The sequence below is a fragment of the Phascolarctos cinereus genome, unplaced genomic scaffold, assembly GCF_003287225.1.
Source record: "Phascolarctos cinereus isolate Bilbo 61053 unplaced genomic scaffold, phaCin_HiC Scaffold_2;HRSCAF=192, whole genome shotgun sequence".
NCBI classification, from domain to species: Eukaryota; Metazoa; Chordata; class Mammalia; order Diprotodontia; family Phascolarctidae; genus Phascolarctos; species Phascolarctos cinereus.
In genome coordinates this window covers 317198676-317215339 of record NW_027555625.1, presented here as the reverse complement: position 1 = coordinate 317215339, position 16664 = coordinate 317198676, and the positions used below count along the sequence as shown (strand labels likewise).

At 37.6% G+C, this 16664-nt stretch overlaps 1 protein-coding gene and 1 long non-coding RNA gene across 2 annotated transcripts in view; both read left to right on the top strand.

The window, feature by feature from the left end:
- CTNNBL1 (catenin beta like 1) overlaps positions 1-16664 on the top strand; it is a 218439-nt gene that overhangs the window by 97990 nt on the left and 103785 nt on the right. The gene's annotated exons all lie outside the window — the stretch shown is intronic.
- LOC110211450 (uncharacterized) lies at positions 3-15233 on the top strand. Its single transcript, XR_002325400.2, has 3 exons — positions 3-1181; positions 8846-9008; positions 10806-15233. It is a non-coding gene; the product is annotated as an uncharacterized LOC110211450 (long non-coding RNA).

Genomic DNA, 16664 nt, shown 5'->3' with positions numbered 1-16664 from the left:
GTTTTTCCATTGGTGTAACTTCTGAAGGACTTTGATGAACATTATCCCTCTCCCTCTTTTAGGCATTGTGACATCAAGAATTAGTCAAATGAAAATGTATCCACCTTCAGTGTTTCATCAGCTGCTTGTTCAGTTTGTGGCTGTTAGTTTTTTGCTTTTTCCTTTGGTCCTTTGAACTATTTTATTGTATATTATTGCCTCTTTGAGAGAATGAACAAGAGATGAAATTGAAATATATTTCTATTGCTGTTTCAGAATGGCTTTCATTTGAAGTTGGTAGCATGAATCACTTAGAGTTCTTAGGGAAGAGGCCCCAGACTTTTTGTGAAGGGGATCCTACTTTTTAGTTTTCCAAATCCTTGAGATCTTTGGATGTGGAAGTTATTGATGGTAGGGAAGAGGGAAGAAGAAAGGGCTAATGGCAGAGTCCCCGATGTGGGTGTGGGATCTTTTTGGCTGCTTAGAAATTCCTGCCTGGGCATAAAAATTGCTAATATAATAATACGTAGGAGATGGGAGTCATGATTTATCATCCTCATTTATAAGGGGAAGCTGGAACAAAGGAGAAAGGGCATTTGTCTTGGAGTTCTGGTTCTGTTGAACTACATGATCTTGGGTGAGTCACTTATTCACTCAGCCTCAATTTCTTCTTCTGTAAAATAAGCACAGTAATACTTTGTCTACCTCGTAGAGTTGTGAAAATAATTTCTGTCCACTGATGCAGACTGTACCGCCTTATATTTCATATGTTGTACCACCTTATATTTCATGTCTTGCCATGGCTGGAAAATGAGACAGGAGATGAAATCTGATGGTCAACTTTCTTGTGGTGATTACTTTTTTTCTTAGCAAGTCTACTTCTCAGAAAGCAGGCACACTGAGTCTAGACTGATTACCAGCTTGTTTGAACCTGTAAGAATTTGCAAATCTGCTGGAACAGCCTTTCAGAACCCAGAATCACTTTGATATTCATTGTGTGTCCATTAGGGACAGGGCACTATTACCTCACACTACCTGGAGTGGTTCTATAAGAAGGAAGTTCTATCTTAAAGGAGCTCTCTGAGGAGTGGAGTGATCTTTTTAAGTAGCAACATACACATATGTAGGTGAAACTCTGCATTCACATAATGAACCTGGATAATTTATCCCATTGTAACCAGATGATTGAATTAATTGACTTAGTAAGTGAGCAGATAAACATCACTTAAGAACCAAAGAAATGGCATCACAGTGTGTGTGTGTGTGTGTGTGTGTGTGTGTGTGTGTGTGTTTTAAAACAGCTAGGGATCCAGTGCATTGACTATATTACTATGAAAGATTGTCTTTAATATTAATTTTTGCTTGCAAAAATGGATAATTTTTTCTGTTTCAAAACGTAAAATCTGTATCATCTGTCATTAAATTAGTGCTTGAAAAGAAATTGAGAACGTGGAGCATATGGATTAGTGAATTGAGAGTTACCTTTATAATGTGTGTGTGACATAGTGATTGTAAGTCATATGTTCTTAGCCTCCTGATACTGGGAACTGGGATTTTACAAAGTAAAATCTGTTTCAACAATAGCCTAGGGCTGTAGATGTATCTGAACATGCCCTTTGTGGTCTGAGTAATCAAGAGTTTCTGAGGATGGGTGGTAGCATCATTTTTGTGTCTCTTTCTCCCAAAATGATAATGTTTTATCTCTTTCCCTTTTCCAAAAAAATGTGAAATTTAATTTATTCTAGATAAGTATATGTTCAATGCAAATCTATTCTCTGCTGATTATTTTGTATGACACCCCCAAGACTTAAGAACTCTAGGAAGCAAAGGGGATAGGGGACCAAATAAGACCCATTTAAATCAAAATTTCATTGGTAAATATGGAAAAATCCAAACCGTTGTGACTAAGTCCTTGTATTTCCTATTTCTGGCGTAATGTCTTCATGGTTTAGGAACTGGTATTAGGTGTTAAATAAGCTAAATTATGGTCATTTCTGACTGTTAAATAAGTAGTAATAAAATCTCTGTATTAACCTGTGCTTTTAGCACATCAGGAAAAGATGATCTTATTCTACCTCCCACCTTGCCTTTAAATTTAAAAAAACATTTTTTTTTTGCTACATTCCTTATTTCTGATCTTCACCCACTAGCTAGGATGTCATATTGAGAAATAATGGGTGGGAGATGGGGGTTATGATTTATCATCCTCAAGTACAGTTATTCCCTTTTCAAATGCAAGTTTCACTTTTCTTATCTATGATAGCATTTCCCAACCATTTTGAAGCTGAAGAACCTTGTCATTGTTCGATTTCATGACAGCTCTTTCCACTTCTCCCACCGCTTCCATGAGTATATATTTAAAAACACACATACAACAAAAAGTAAATGGACATTTAATTTTTTCAGTGCTGTTTTAAAACCGTATAGCAGCATGGTTCACATAACCAACAGAGTAAGAGGACTAGACATTTCCTTCAATCCTCATAAACTTGCGGACCTCTCCAAAATAGGAGTTATAGGCAAAGATATAAAGCAATTTCAGTTGTTCCCACAGTCTAGGACATTAAAACCCCTAATGAGGTAGCAAATCAGTGAACTAACAGCAGAGAAAGCTAATCCCTATCCCTTAACATGCTCACTTTTCATCCTCTCCTCCATCATTCATAGTGTTCAGGTAGCTGGGCTGCACAAGCTGACTTATAGGCTTGCAACAAGATTTAACACCATCCCATCCTCAGTGCTCTCCCAATGGCTGGAAACCAAAAGGCATATATATGATTGCTCAGACTGGGATAGCAGCACCACAGCGCTCTGTGCTACAATAAAGCCTATCCAAAGAACTGAGGAACAGAGAGGATAAATTAGTAATAATCAACAGAAGAAAGGCATTAGAGGATCTTTCTGTAGAAGGTGGAATTTTAGCTGAGATTTGAAGGAAACCAGGGAAGCCAGGAGAGGAGGGCATTCCAGGCATGGAGGCTAGCCAGTAACAATGCCTGGAGTCAGGAGATATAACATCTTCTTTCAGTAACATTAAGGACATCAGTTTTACTGGGTCACAGAGTATGTGGTCAGGGAAGAGGGGGAAGATAATGTGTAGGAAGACTGAAAAGATATATATGTGAGGTTGGGCAGATTATAAAGGACTTTGAAAGATACACAAGATTTTATATTTGATCCTGGAGGTGAGTAAGAGTCACTAGAATTTAATGAGTAGGGGAGTGACATTGTACTTTAGGAAGATCACTTTGACAGCGGAGTAGAGGATTGATTAGAGTGGGGAAGGACTTCTGGCAGGCACACCAGGAGACTATTGTATTAGTCCAGATGTAAGATGATAAGATTGTAGTGGAAAGATGAGTGTGTGTGTGTGTGTGTCTCTGTGTGTGTATAGATGGGGGTAGATGATGCTGGAGGTGTTAGAAAAGTAAAATGTATGGGCCTTGGCAAGATATTGGATATGGATGGGGAGAGAGTGAGGAGACAGAAATGAGGAAGGAAATACTGGTAGAAGGCCCATGGAACTGAGAAACAGGAGAGAAGAGGGAGTGCTCTGAATGGCCTCAGTTTTTTTTTCAGTGACATATGAGGCAAGGTTCTCAGCTGAGAGATTGATTGTAGGAGGGGGAGTTGTGGGAAGTTTGAGGAAAGATGAAGGGGTTTGGAGTAGTCATTGTGGTAAGTGATATAGTGAATCAGTCAGTGAAAGGATTGCCTTGCAGCAGTGAGGGCCCATTGGAGGTTTGTAGTTGGCTCATTTAGCACTGTTTGTGATTTTATGACATTGCATGGACCTAGGGAGGAGATTTCAAGGAAAATGGAGGGGAAAATTAGCATGGGGAAGGCAAAGGTTAATAATAAACTACCCAGTCAGGAACATAGGAAAATCCCTAACAATGGGGCATTATACTTTTCATAACCTACAGGAATTGGTATTTCTAAGAATGAAGCACAACAGAATAAAATTAGCAGTGGGCAAGATCTAGAAAGCTATAATATAGAAACTATTTAGAATAAGGCACCCAAAATATCTACTTTAGAAGTTTTAATTCCATTAGAAACACAGAAACTAAAGAAGCGCTAAATAAATATAGGTACCAGGAATCAAAGAAAAAAGTCTAAGAGAAATAATGAAGTGAATGAAGTACATGAAGGTACAGAAAATAAAATTGAAAAAAAAAAGACGAATGAGTAAAACAGGTTGAAGGGGAGGAGAGAAGGGAGGTGGGAATTTACTCAAATACTTAACCTGAGAGAAAAAAAAAGGAAGAAGAATTAGTAACTAGATATAAAAAGAGAGAGGACAGACACTAAGTTAAGCAAAATTTCAGAACTAGAGAGAAGGGTAACAAAGAAGTGATTTGAAGGTGAGAAGAGAACCAGTAGGGATAGGATTGCCTTAAAGTAGTTTAATCCAAAATAACTTAAGAGCCATAGGACTGTCTTTACAGAGGAAGAGAGGAGGAAAATTAGAGACAAACAGGAGAAAATATAGAGCTAACTCTATTTTAAATGTGAATGGTTTAAACAATCTAGTAAAATGAAAATGAATGACAGATTGGATAAGGAAAAAAAACCCTACAAGCTGTTGCTTATAAGACATACGTTTAAAAAAAGAAAGCTATAAATAGAATAAGAATGAGGAACTGGAAAAAATTACTTTGCATTAAGCAAATCTAAAATAGGGAGAGTTGCAGTCATATTATCCGACAAAACAAAAACAAGTATTTGCAACAAAAATGGATAAACAAGGAAACCACGATTTGCTGAAATGACCCAAAGAAAAAATTTCCACAAAGTAAAAATGAACAAGAGACATTAATAGTAATGAAACAGTGGCAGGAAATCTGAGTGTCTGTCTGTCTGTCTCTCTCAGTTTTGGATAAATATAAATAAAGATATAAGCAGTAGGGAAACTATAGAACTGAACAAATTGCTGGAGATGCCAGAACTAAGACTTATGACATCTTCTAAATATTATGTGTAGTTCTCAACCACACATAGAACTTTTATGAAAACTGACCATGTATCGGAATAGAGATATTGTAAACAAATGTAGAAAGGCAGAAATAGTAAACTTGTCCTTTACAGACTCTAATGCCAGAAAAATAGTACTCAAGTTAGGGAGCACAAACAAAATACGCAGACCCAAATGGACACTTAACAGTATGTCCTAAATAATGAGTGGGGTCAAAGGATAAATTGTTTCTGTAAAGTTAAAGAAAGGCACAATGGACAGAGCCTGGAGTCAGGAAGACCTTAGTTCAAATATGACCTCAGACACTTAGTAGCAGTGGACCCTGGGCAAGTCACTTAATCTCTCTATGCTTCAGTTTCGTCATCTGTAAAACAGGGGTTAATAATTAGCGTCTACCTCCCAGGGTTGTTGTGGGGATCAAATGAGATCCTAATCAAAGCGCTTAGCACAGTGCCTGGCACATAGTAAACCCTTTATAAACATTAGATATTATTAGCTGTTATTATGAAACAACACACCAGAAGTTCTGGGATGCAGCTAAAATAATCTTCAAGGGAAAAGGTTTATATCCCTATAAACATACATTAACAAAATAGAAAAAGAGATTAATGAACTGAATATTGTATAAAAAATTTGAAACCCAATAAGTAAACCTTTAAAAGCACAAAATAGGAAATATTAAAATTGTAGCAGAAACAGTTAAGAGGAAACCCTTCCCTCTAAAAAACCCCACCCAGCATAGAAATGATAAATGAAACTAAGAATCTGGTTCTTAGACATGGCTGACAAAATTACTGAACCTTTAGCCAATCTGTCTAAAAAGAGAGTAGAAATCAACAAAATAGCAAATGAACAGATGAAATCGCAACAAAACAAAAAAAAAAAGAATTACCAGAACTCATTATGCATAGTTATATGCTAACAAAATTGAGAACACAGAAGAAATCAAGGAATACCTTCAAAAATATAAAATACCCAAACTAATAAAAGACCAATTAGAGTCTTAAATAACTCAATCTCAGAAAAGAAAATAGAACTAGCTATAAAGGAAATAATGAAAGAAAAAACTCCTATTCCTAATAAAATCACAGGAGATCTGTTAAACTTCTTAAGAACAGTTAGTACCTATACTACACAAATTATTCTTGAAAACTGTGAAAACACTCTGCCAGAATCCTTTTGTGCAACAAATATAGTTCTGATATGTAGACAAAGATAAAGCATTATCATTATCATATATTATCATTATGACTTTTGATTAAAATTTTTTAAATAAAATTCTGTCAAACAGTATCCAAGAAATCATTCATTGTGACCATGTTGGATTTATACCAGGCATGCACAAATATTTCAACATCAGAAAAACAGTCAACCCAATCATGTTAAAAATGAAAGCATCCAAAACCACATGACTGTCTTAATAGATGTGGAAAAAATATCTTTGATAAAGTACAACACCTACTCATGCCAAAAAGAAAGAAAGAAATGAGTAAATGAATGAACTAAAACATATAGCTGTAGAAGGACATTTTTAAATTTAATAAAATCAGTCAATCAGCAAACATTTATTGAGTGCCTGCTGTATGCCAGGTACTGTGCTAAGCACTAGAAATACAAAAAGAGGCAAAAGATAGTTCCTGCCATCAAGGAGCTCAGTCTAATTAGGAAAACAACAGGCAAACAAATATATACAAAGCAAGCTACCTACAGGATAAGTAGGAATTAATTAACAGAAGGAAAGCACTGGAATTAAGATAGATTGGGAAAGGCTTCCTATAGAAGGTGGAATTTTAGTTGCAACTTGAGGGCAGCCAGGGAGGTAAGTGGTCAGAACAGGGAAGGAAGCCATTCTAGGCATGGAGACAGGGAGAGAGAATGCCTGGAACTGAGAGCTAGAGTGTCTTGTTCCTGGAACAGCCAGGAAATCCATGTCCCTGGATATGTTGGGAAGTAAGTTATAAGGAGATTGGAAAGGTAGGAAGGGCCTAGTTTAGAAAGGGCTATGAATGCCAGAAAGAGCCTTTCATATTTGCTCCTGGAGGCAATAGGAAGCCACTGGAGTTTATTGAATGAGGGAGGGACTAGGGATATATGTGACATGATCACATCTGTATTTTAGGAAAATCACTTTAGCTGAATGGAGGATGGATTGATATGGGGAGAAGATAGTTGAGGCAGGCAGACTCACCTGCAAGCTATTTCGGTAATCCAGGTGTGAGGTGATAAGGGCCTGTACTAGAGTGATGGTAGTGTCAGAAGAGAGAAGGGGATGTATTCAAGAGATGTTGCAGAGGTGAAATCAGTAGGCCTTGGCAATAACTTGAAATGGGGGAGTGGTGGTGACATGTAGTGAGTGAAGAATCCAGGATAACTCCGAGGTTGTGAGCCTGAGGGACTGATGATTATTGCACTCTAATAGGGAAGGGGTTGGGCCAGCTGGGTGGTTCAGTGGTTAGAGTGCCAGGCTTCGAGTCAGAAAGGCTCATTTTCTTGAGTTCAAGTCTGGCTTCAGACACTTACTATTGTGTGACTCTAAGCAAGTCATTTAACCCTGTTTTTGCCTCAATTTCTTCATCTGCCAAATGAGCTGGAGAAGGAAATGGCAAACCACTCCAGTATCTTTATCAAGAAAATCCCAAGTGGGGTCACAAAGAGTTGGACAAGACTGAAATGACTGAACAACAGCAACAGGAGAGGGGTAAGGGTTTAGGTGGAAAGATAGTGAGTTCTGTTTTGGATATATTGTGTTTAAGATATCTACTGGACATTTAGTTTGAGATATCAAAACGGCAATTAGAGATGCAAGATTGGAGGTCAGCAGACAGATTGGGTCAAGAAAGATAGATTTGAGAATCCACAGCATAGAAATGGTAATTAAATCCATGAGCTGTTGGGATCACCAACGGAAATAATATAAAATGAGAAATGAAAAGGGCTAGGACAGACCCCGAAGGAACACCTATGGTTAGAGAGTGTGATCTGAAGGAGGATTCAGCAAAAGAGACAGCGTAGGAGTGTTCAAATAGGAGGAGAACCAAGAGAGGGGGTGGTATCCTGAAAACCTAGAGAGAGGAGATTATCACGGAGGAGGAAGTGATCAGTAGTGTCAGAAGCTGCAGAGAGAGTAAGGAGAATGAGGATGGAGAAAAGGTCATTAATTTGGTAAGTAAGAGAGATCAATAGTAACTTCGGAGAGAGCAGTTTTGGTGGAATGACAAGGTCGGAAGCTAAATTATGTAGGAGGTAAAGAAAAGAATGAGAAGAGAAAAAAATGTAGATGGCCTTTTCAAGGAATTAGCTATAAAAGGCAGAAGCGATATAGGACAATAGTTGGCAGGGATGGAAAGATTAAGTGAGTTTTCAGAATGGAGCAGACATGGGCATGTTTCTAGGCAGTAGGAAATGAGCCCTGTAAGAGGAGAGATTGAATATAAATGAAAGGGAGGAGACAGATGGGAACAATATGTTGGAGGAGATAGGATGGACTGGGATCACTTGAATAAGTAAAGGGGTTAGCCTTGGTAAGGAGTAAAGTCACTTATCATATGAGATGGGGTCAAAGAGGAGATAATGAAAAGAATGTACCTGAGTGTTAGGAGATGAGAAAGAGGGAAGAAAAGGGAGTTCATGGTGAATGGCTTCAGTTTCTTTCTGTAAAATATGAAGTAAAGTTCTCAGCTGAGAGAGTGTGGAAGAGGGTGAGCCATTAGAGCTTTGAGGAGAGATGAAAAGTTTTAGAAGAGCCACTGTGGAGAGTGGGATAATGAGTTGATAAGGGAGGTATAGTAGGATTGCCAAGCAGCAGTGAGGGTCTATTGAAGTTACGTAACATAAATTTGTAGTGAACCCAGTCAGAACAAATGTATGATTTTCTCCATCTTCGTTCAGCAGCACATATGTAGCCTAGAAGGCAACAAATGGTGGAAGTGATCCAAGGCTGAGGTTTGAGTGGGCATGATCGGCCATATGATAAGGGGGTTTGGGATTCAGTAGAGGAGGACTGTCACATGCAATGGAGATACATTAGAATCTTTCCCAATACTGGATTAAGGTAAGAATTCCCATTCTCTCCACTGTTATTTGATTCAGTTCTAGAAATGCTGTCATTGGAAATAAGAGAAGAAAAAGAAATAAAGATAGAAAAAGAACAGATAAAACTACATCTTTTTACTGATAATATGATAGTTTACTTAGAAAATCTTAGGTAATCAGAAAAGATGCTAATTGAGAAAATAGCTTCATGCAATGTTTCAATTATAAAATAAATCCTCAAAAATGAACAACATATCTATATTATAATAACAAAAACCAAGAAGCTATACTAGAAAGGGAAATCCCATTCCAGATAACTATAAAATGCATAAAATATCTGGGGATCAGAATATCTAGGAAAGCACAGAAAATACTTATTTGGATTCAGTTACAGAGTGTTCTTTAAAGAAATAAAGAACAATTTAAATAGCTAGGAGAATATTCAGTGTATATGGCTGGGCCATGCCAATATAATAAAAATGGTAATACTGTCAAAGTTAATTTATATTTTAATGCTATAATAATTAACTTATTAAAAGGATATTTAACAGAACTTGGTAAAATAATATCAAAATTCATTTGGAAAAATAAAAGTTCTAAAATATCTAGGGAAGTAATGAAAAGAGGTAGGGATAAAGGGGATAATCACTTTGAGATCTCTTAACTATTATAAAGCAGAAGTCATCAAAGCCATCTGATATGAGTTTGAAAAATAGAGAAATAGATTAATGGAACAGATTAGATAAGGAAAATCAGAGGCAATGGAACTCAACTACATACTGTTTGATAAACCAGAAAGCATAACTTACTTAGGAAAAATTCCGTTTGCTAAAAACTACGGCAACAATTGGAATGGCTGAACAAGTTGTGGTATATGATGATGATGGAATACTATTGTGATATAAGAAATGATGAGCTCAGTGATCTTCAGAAAACATTGAAAGACTTGCACGAAATAATGAAAAGCAAAATGAGAACCAAGAGAACATTGTATACAGTCACAGCAATATTGTTTTAAGAATGACTTTGAGAGGGGCAGCTAGGTGTCACAGTGGATAGAGCTCCAGCCTTGGAGTTAGGAGGATGTGGGTTCAAACCCAGTCTCAGATATATGACGCTAGCTGTGTGACCCTGGGCAAGCCACTTAACCACAATTGCCTAAGCAAAAAAAAAAAAAAGAATGACTTTGAGGAAAACCAAACAGCAATCTGGCAAAAATTAGGGCTACACCATTCACTATATTCCACAATACATTCTAAATAGATAAATGACTTTAATATTAACGATGGAAGAACAAGTCATATCAATTGATGCAAAAGCTTTAATTTTACTTTAAATAAACATTTTCATCCTATTTTCTGTGACTTAAGAATAAAAAAAAAATTCACTGGGTCAATTTGACACAAGTTTGACCCTCAAGGTATTCTTTGGTTCTGGTCTATCTAGTGTTTAGGAATTATATCTTAAAAATAATTAGAAGAGAATCAGATCATATGCCTCTCATAGCTATAGGTAAGAAATATATTCTTAACCAAATAAGGGATAGCAGCAATTAACGAAGATAAAATAGATAACTTTGATTACATGAAACCTGAAAAGCTTTCATAGAAACAAAATTAATGTACCTAGGATAAAAAGGGAAATGATAGAATAGAGAAAAAAATCTTTGTATCTTAGTGCTCTGATAAGAGTTTATTATCCAAGATATGTAAACAATTAACAGTTATATACGTAGTATCACAGATGGCTTAGTGTGGCTTTAAACTTTAACAGCTTATATATAATAAGCATTTATTAAGCTCTTACTCTGTTCCAGGCACATTAGTAAACCCAGGAAATACAAATTAAAGCAAGAAGAAAGTCAGTTCCTACTCATGGGGAAGTAAACACATAAAAGGAAGCTGAAAAGGAAGGCAGGGAGGGAGAAAGTTCCTGGATAGGGAGGCATAGTGGAGAATGCAGAGGAGTGCAGCCTGCTAAGAAATGAAGAGGTGGCTGGCCTGGGTTCCCTGCCTAAATGGAGATTTTTGGAGGAGCCTTCCAAGCAGAGGGAGAAGCTGCAGAAGAAGAGAGGATACTTCCAAGGTATAAGTCTCAGGGCTGAAGTGATCTTTCAAAATGAAGAAGTTTCTGGATCATGTAGCCTGGTTGGAAATGAAATATGTACCTATCTATCTCTCTATCCATCCAAAAGCCATTTCCTAATAGATAAACCATTCCCAAAAGATATGAACAAATAGTGAATGTAAATTATTAACAACTATATGAAAGAATGCTCCATATCACTAGCAGTAAGAGAAAAAAGCAAATCAAAACACTGTACCTTATAACCTGCAATTTGGCTAAGATAACAAAAGGTAAGATATCGATGTTGGATGGATTATGGGAAGATAGGCACACTAGCGTATTGTTGGTGGAACTGTGAATCAGTACAACCATTTTGGAAAGCAGTTTGGAATTTGGCAAATAAAGTGACTGAAATGTCCATACTCTTTGGCCCAGATTCCATTACTAAGTATATTCCCCAAGGAGGACATTGATAAGAAGAAAGTCCCTGTATGCACCAAAGTATTTACAGCAGTACTTTTTGTGATAGCCAGGAATGGGAAACAAAGTAGATACCCATCATTTGGGGAATGGCTAAACAAACTGTGCTAATGTGAATAAATGGAACACTATTGTGCTATAAGAAATGACAAACGTGACAGACATAGAGAAGGATGAAAGACCTAGCTGAACTGATGCAGAGTGAAGTATGTAAAGTCAAGGAAACAATAAACATAATGACTACAGTAATATAAACAAGAACAAGCACACACAAAAAATCAAAAGTGAATGTTTCAGAATTGTAAAGAAAATATGACTTAACAGATATAAGAAGACACTCCCACCCTCGCCCTGTGAAGAGGGGGAGGTCCATGAGTGTTGTACATTGTGTAATATTTTCAGATTTTTTTTGATGTATAGATAAATTGCACTTCCTTTTTTTTGCTTTAAAAATGCTGTTTGTTATGTAGGGTGGCTCTAGCATGAAGAGGGGGAGAGATACTGGGGAAAATTATGATGATGTAAAAAAAAGCAGCGTCAATAAAAATTTATTTTAAAAAATAAAAAGCCAGAAAAAAAATTACAGCAATCAGTGGTGAAATCACTGAAGAAGTCTCAGAGTGTCATCAAATAGTAGCTGAAAATCTTGATGTAAAGTATCTCACAATTTGTCTTCTAACTCCACCACAGCCAATACTCTTCTAAGGTAATTAGCTGTTATCATTCTTAAATCCAATGACCCTTTCTTGATCCTTAATCATTCTTGGCTTTTCTACCATTTTCAATGCTGTTGACTACCTTAGATACCCTCTTTTTATGTCTTCACTGATAATATTCTTTACTCATTCACCTATCTCCCTATCTTAATATTCCTTCTCATTCTCCTTTGCCAAATTATAGTCTAGTTCCCTACCCCTTAGTTTGAGTGTCCAACCATGCTGTCCTGGGTCGCTTCTCTTTCTTCATTCTTTCTTGGAGAACTACTCCCATTGGTTGAGTTATCACTTTTAGGCAAATGTCTCGAAAATCTCTATATTCAACTCTCATCTCTCCTCTTTTTTCCCCCTGCCCCTCTTAGGCAATTGGGATTAAGTGACTTGCCCAGGGTCACACAGCTAGTGTCAAGTGTTTGGTCTGTGGTCGGATTTGAACTCAGGTCCTCCTGACTTCAGGGCTGGTGCTCTATCCACTGCGCCACCTAGCGGCCTCTCATCTCTCTTCTTAATTGAAGTCCTGCATCTCCAAGTGTCTGCTGGCCATCTCCACCAGAATCTTTTCCTAGCACGTCAAACACTACATGTGCAAAACTGAATTGTTTATCTTCCCCCAAACTCCATTTTGCTGTGTTTTCCTATTTCTTTTGATTCACTACCATCATTAGAGTAACTGAGAATCTCAGTCTATTAGACTGTTCCCCTTTTCTTCACCTTCCATATATAATCAGTTGCTGAGTCTTTTGGATTCTGCCTCCACATCTCTCTCATCCATCTCTTCTTAATTGTTATTTATTTTTTTAAGACTATCATTATCTTTCCTCAGGACTAGCCTCCTAACTAACTGGTTTTCCTGCCTCTGGTCTATTAGAGAAGTTCCAGAATAATTTACCCAGGGCTTAATGACCATGTCACTCTCCTGCTCAGAAGTCATCAGTGTGTCTCCCTGTTGCTTGCAAAGTGAATGCAGATTCCTTAGTTTGACACCCAAGAACCTTTACAATCTTGTTCCAGCCTATCTTATAGCTTTATTTCACATTACTCTCCTTCATGTACTGTTTTTTAAAATTTTTTTTCATTTTAAAAAATATTTATTTTTAGTTTTCAACATTCACTTTTATAAGATTATTGAGTTCTAAATCCCCCTTCTGCCTTCCTTCCCTCCCTGTTCCCCAAGAGAGCATGCACTCCGATATAGGCTATACATATGTACTCTGTGTTTTAGCCAAAATAAACCTCACAACTATTTCTGAACTTTTTATACTGTCCTCTGTTCTGTGCATTTGTGCCAAAGGGCATGGAATATATTCCTTCCTCACCTGCCTTTTCAGAATAATTTTCTTCCTTTAAGGCTCAGCTAAAGTACCACCTCTTTGGATAGGCTTCCCTCATTCTACTTCCCACCTTGCCCTTCCTCCTCCCCCTCAAGATTCCCTAGAGCACTTGACTTACCTGTGTATCTGTTGAAGAGATAGTGATTTGCCCAGAGTCACGCACAACTTTGAACATGTTAACCAAGTTAACCCTCATTCCACAATATCAAGCTGCCTGTTACTTAAGTAGATTGCCCTTTCTTTCGAGAAGGTTATGGTATGGTTGGGGAAATTAAGTGTGTACACATAATCTTGATCTGGGTAGAATATAGTTAAGAGCTACAGAGTATTATAGAGTTATAGGAGGATGAGATAATTTCTGGCTTGGGGAATAAGAGAAGGCTTCTTGATGGATGTAGAATTTTGTTTGGCCCCAAAAATGTGAGTGATATTTCAATGGGTCGATGTGCTGGGGAGAATATTCCAGGAGTAGAGAACAGGGATCCAGAAGTCAAGAGGGTAAGAATTTGTAACATGGTATGTGTTCAGGAAATTGTGAGTAATTCAGTTTATATAAGTTTCAACTTTTTGTTAGAAATCAGATTCTCTTGAAGGCATATCTCAAATTGAATTTAGGTTTTTAAAAATTTCCTGGTGCAAAGTTATATGCTCACCCAGGGATCTATACCTTGTAGTCAATCCACGTCAGCCTTCAGTTTTATGGATCTCTTAAGTTAAGCTGGGTCACTCATATTCAGCCTACTGAAAACTCAGTGGGGTACACTTGTACTTGATATAGAAAGTGTGTTAAGAATACTAAAGAGGGACAGGATGTGGGATTTTTGGTGGAGTAGGTGCAAGGATGGAACATTTCTTCTTAATATAAAATCAGTTATTGAACCTTGAGTTTTGAACAGCATTAAGCTTGTAGAGTGCCTGGTCTGGAGTCAGGAAGGCCTGATTTCAAATCTGGTCTTAAGGCACTTGCTAGCTGTATGACCCTGGGCAAGTCACTTAACCCTGTTTGCCTCAGTTTTCTCATCTGTAAAATGAGTTGAAGAAGGAAAAACAGTATCTTTGCCATGGAAACCCAAATGGGGTTATGAAGAGTTGGCCATGAATGAAAAATGACTGAACAGGGACTGAGCTGTCCCTGAGGTGATCACTTCCCTCACCATTTTCAGTTATAGAAAACTGGAAAGGGGAAGAATCAAGATTACTTCAGATTAGCTGTCATGTCCCATCCCAGAGACAGCTCCATTTAAAGGACCATGGGTACCAGAAATTGTAGAACACTGGTGAAGCTTACTCAGTTCTGCAGCTTTATCAAGTTCTGCAATTTCTTGTTTTTATAATAGTGAGATGTTTAGTTCTTGGATTATAACAGTATAGATCGAAGTAATTTCAAAACAGATGAATCTTTGCAATAGACATGTCCTCATTTAAACTCTTTGGGTGAACACACACACACACACACACACACACACACACACACATACATATATATATGCTTTAGAAAAAGAGTTGTGGGTAGCAATTTGGCTTTTAAAATATTAACACATTTTTGCATATTTCATGCCGTTTCTTTTTAAGTAGGAAGATTATAGTTTAGGATGTGATAGATTTATATTTTCAAATTAAATTCTGAGCATTAAAATTTTTTTTCCCAAAAGGAATCATTTTGTCCTTTATAAGTATTTTTAGTGAAACTCATCAAACTAATTAAAATGCTTTTCTTTCAACACAGCTAACTTGTTAACTAATTTGTAGTCTAGTTTTGTGGTCTAGTAGCTTTCATACTTGACCCGAAGTTGTTGAGCCTTAGACTTTGTTGGCCGTTTTTACTACCTTTTCTGTGTTTTTTTTACAGGAGAGAGTACCAACTTGAATTCTCTCATTCATCTCCTCCCCCTTCTAATCTTCAGTTTCTCGCCTTCTCTGATCACCTGCAGCCTCACAGGCTGTGTTGCCCTCTTCCAGACTACTCCACAACCTCCTGGTTGTGGTAGTAGAGTTGGATTACTCCTTGCTCCTCTTTGCCACTTTTAGACTTTCCCTTTACCACTATCATTCAGTATCCTTGCCTCTTGAGATTCCTTCAATTCATATTTATCATCCAGACAGGATTCTGGTAACTGTTTGTCATAGATTTCCAGGACATTTTCCTACCTTCTGCAGTGAATTCAGTGCTTGGCCCATAGTGTTTCTCTCCTGTGCTAATACTGGGGATCTTCAGCTTACATAGTGATTTTCCCTCATGTACCTAACTTCCCAACTTACTCATTTCCCACGACCTACTCCTCCACCCCACCACATTTATACACAGAGATGGTCATATGCTTGATCTTGCCATTATCTAAAATGTTCCACAATCATGTTCATGATATCTGAAATTCCTTTATCTGATAACAATCTGTTTTTACTTTACCTCTCCTTCTGCCTTTCAACTTCAAACCCTGTTCTTTCTCCTCACTACAACCTCCAATCTCTCCACCCCTTACTTTTTCTTCAGGCCCTTTATTCTGCACTGGCTATACTCTCTTCCCTTCTCTATCTTGGCACTTCAGCCAGTTCAATCTTTCAAAGATCTTGCCTTTCCAACCCCCTGCCTTATATTACTCTCTGTTTTAGCTCTTTCTCATTTGCTCTCAAATGAAGCTGGAGAAAATCACAAAATTGTGCTGACTGGTCCACTGCTAATATAAGTTACAAAATCTCAACTGGGCCCTCACTGCAGCAAGGCAATCTTTTTACACCTTTTATACTTTCCTATTTAATTCACTATCCTTCTCACCACAGTGACTTTTCCAGACCTTTTTATCCTTCCTTAAATCCCCCCAACTCCCCTTGCCTTCTGCCTTCTGCCACTGTCTCCTTCACCCCATTTCACATGAAGAGGTGGCTCTTCTTCTTGCCAAGGCAAACCCCTCTACCTATACACACAATCCCATTCCATCCCATCTTCTTCAACACATTGCCTCCTCTGGCATCCACACTCTCTCACTTATCTTCAATTGCTCATGGTCTACTGGCTACTTCTGTGTTGTCTACCATGTTGTCTCCCACATCCTCAAAAACCCCTCATCCATCTATCCCTGTTAG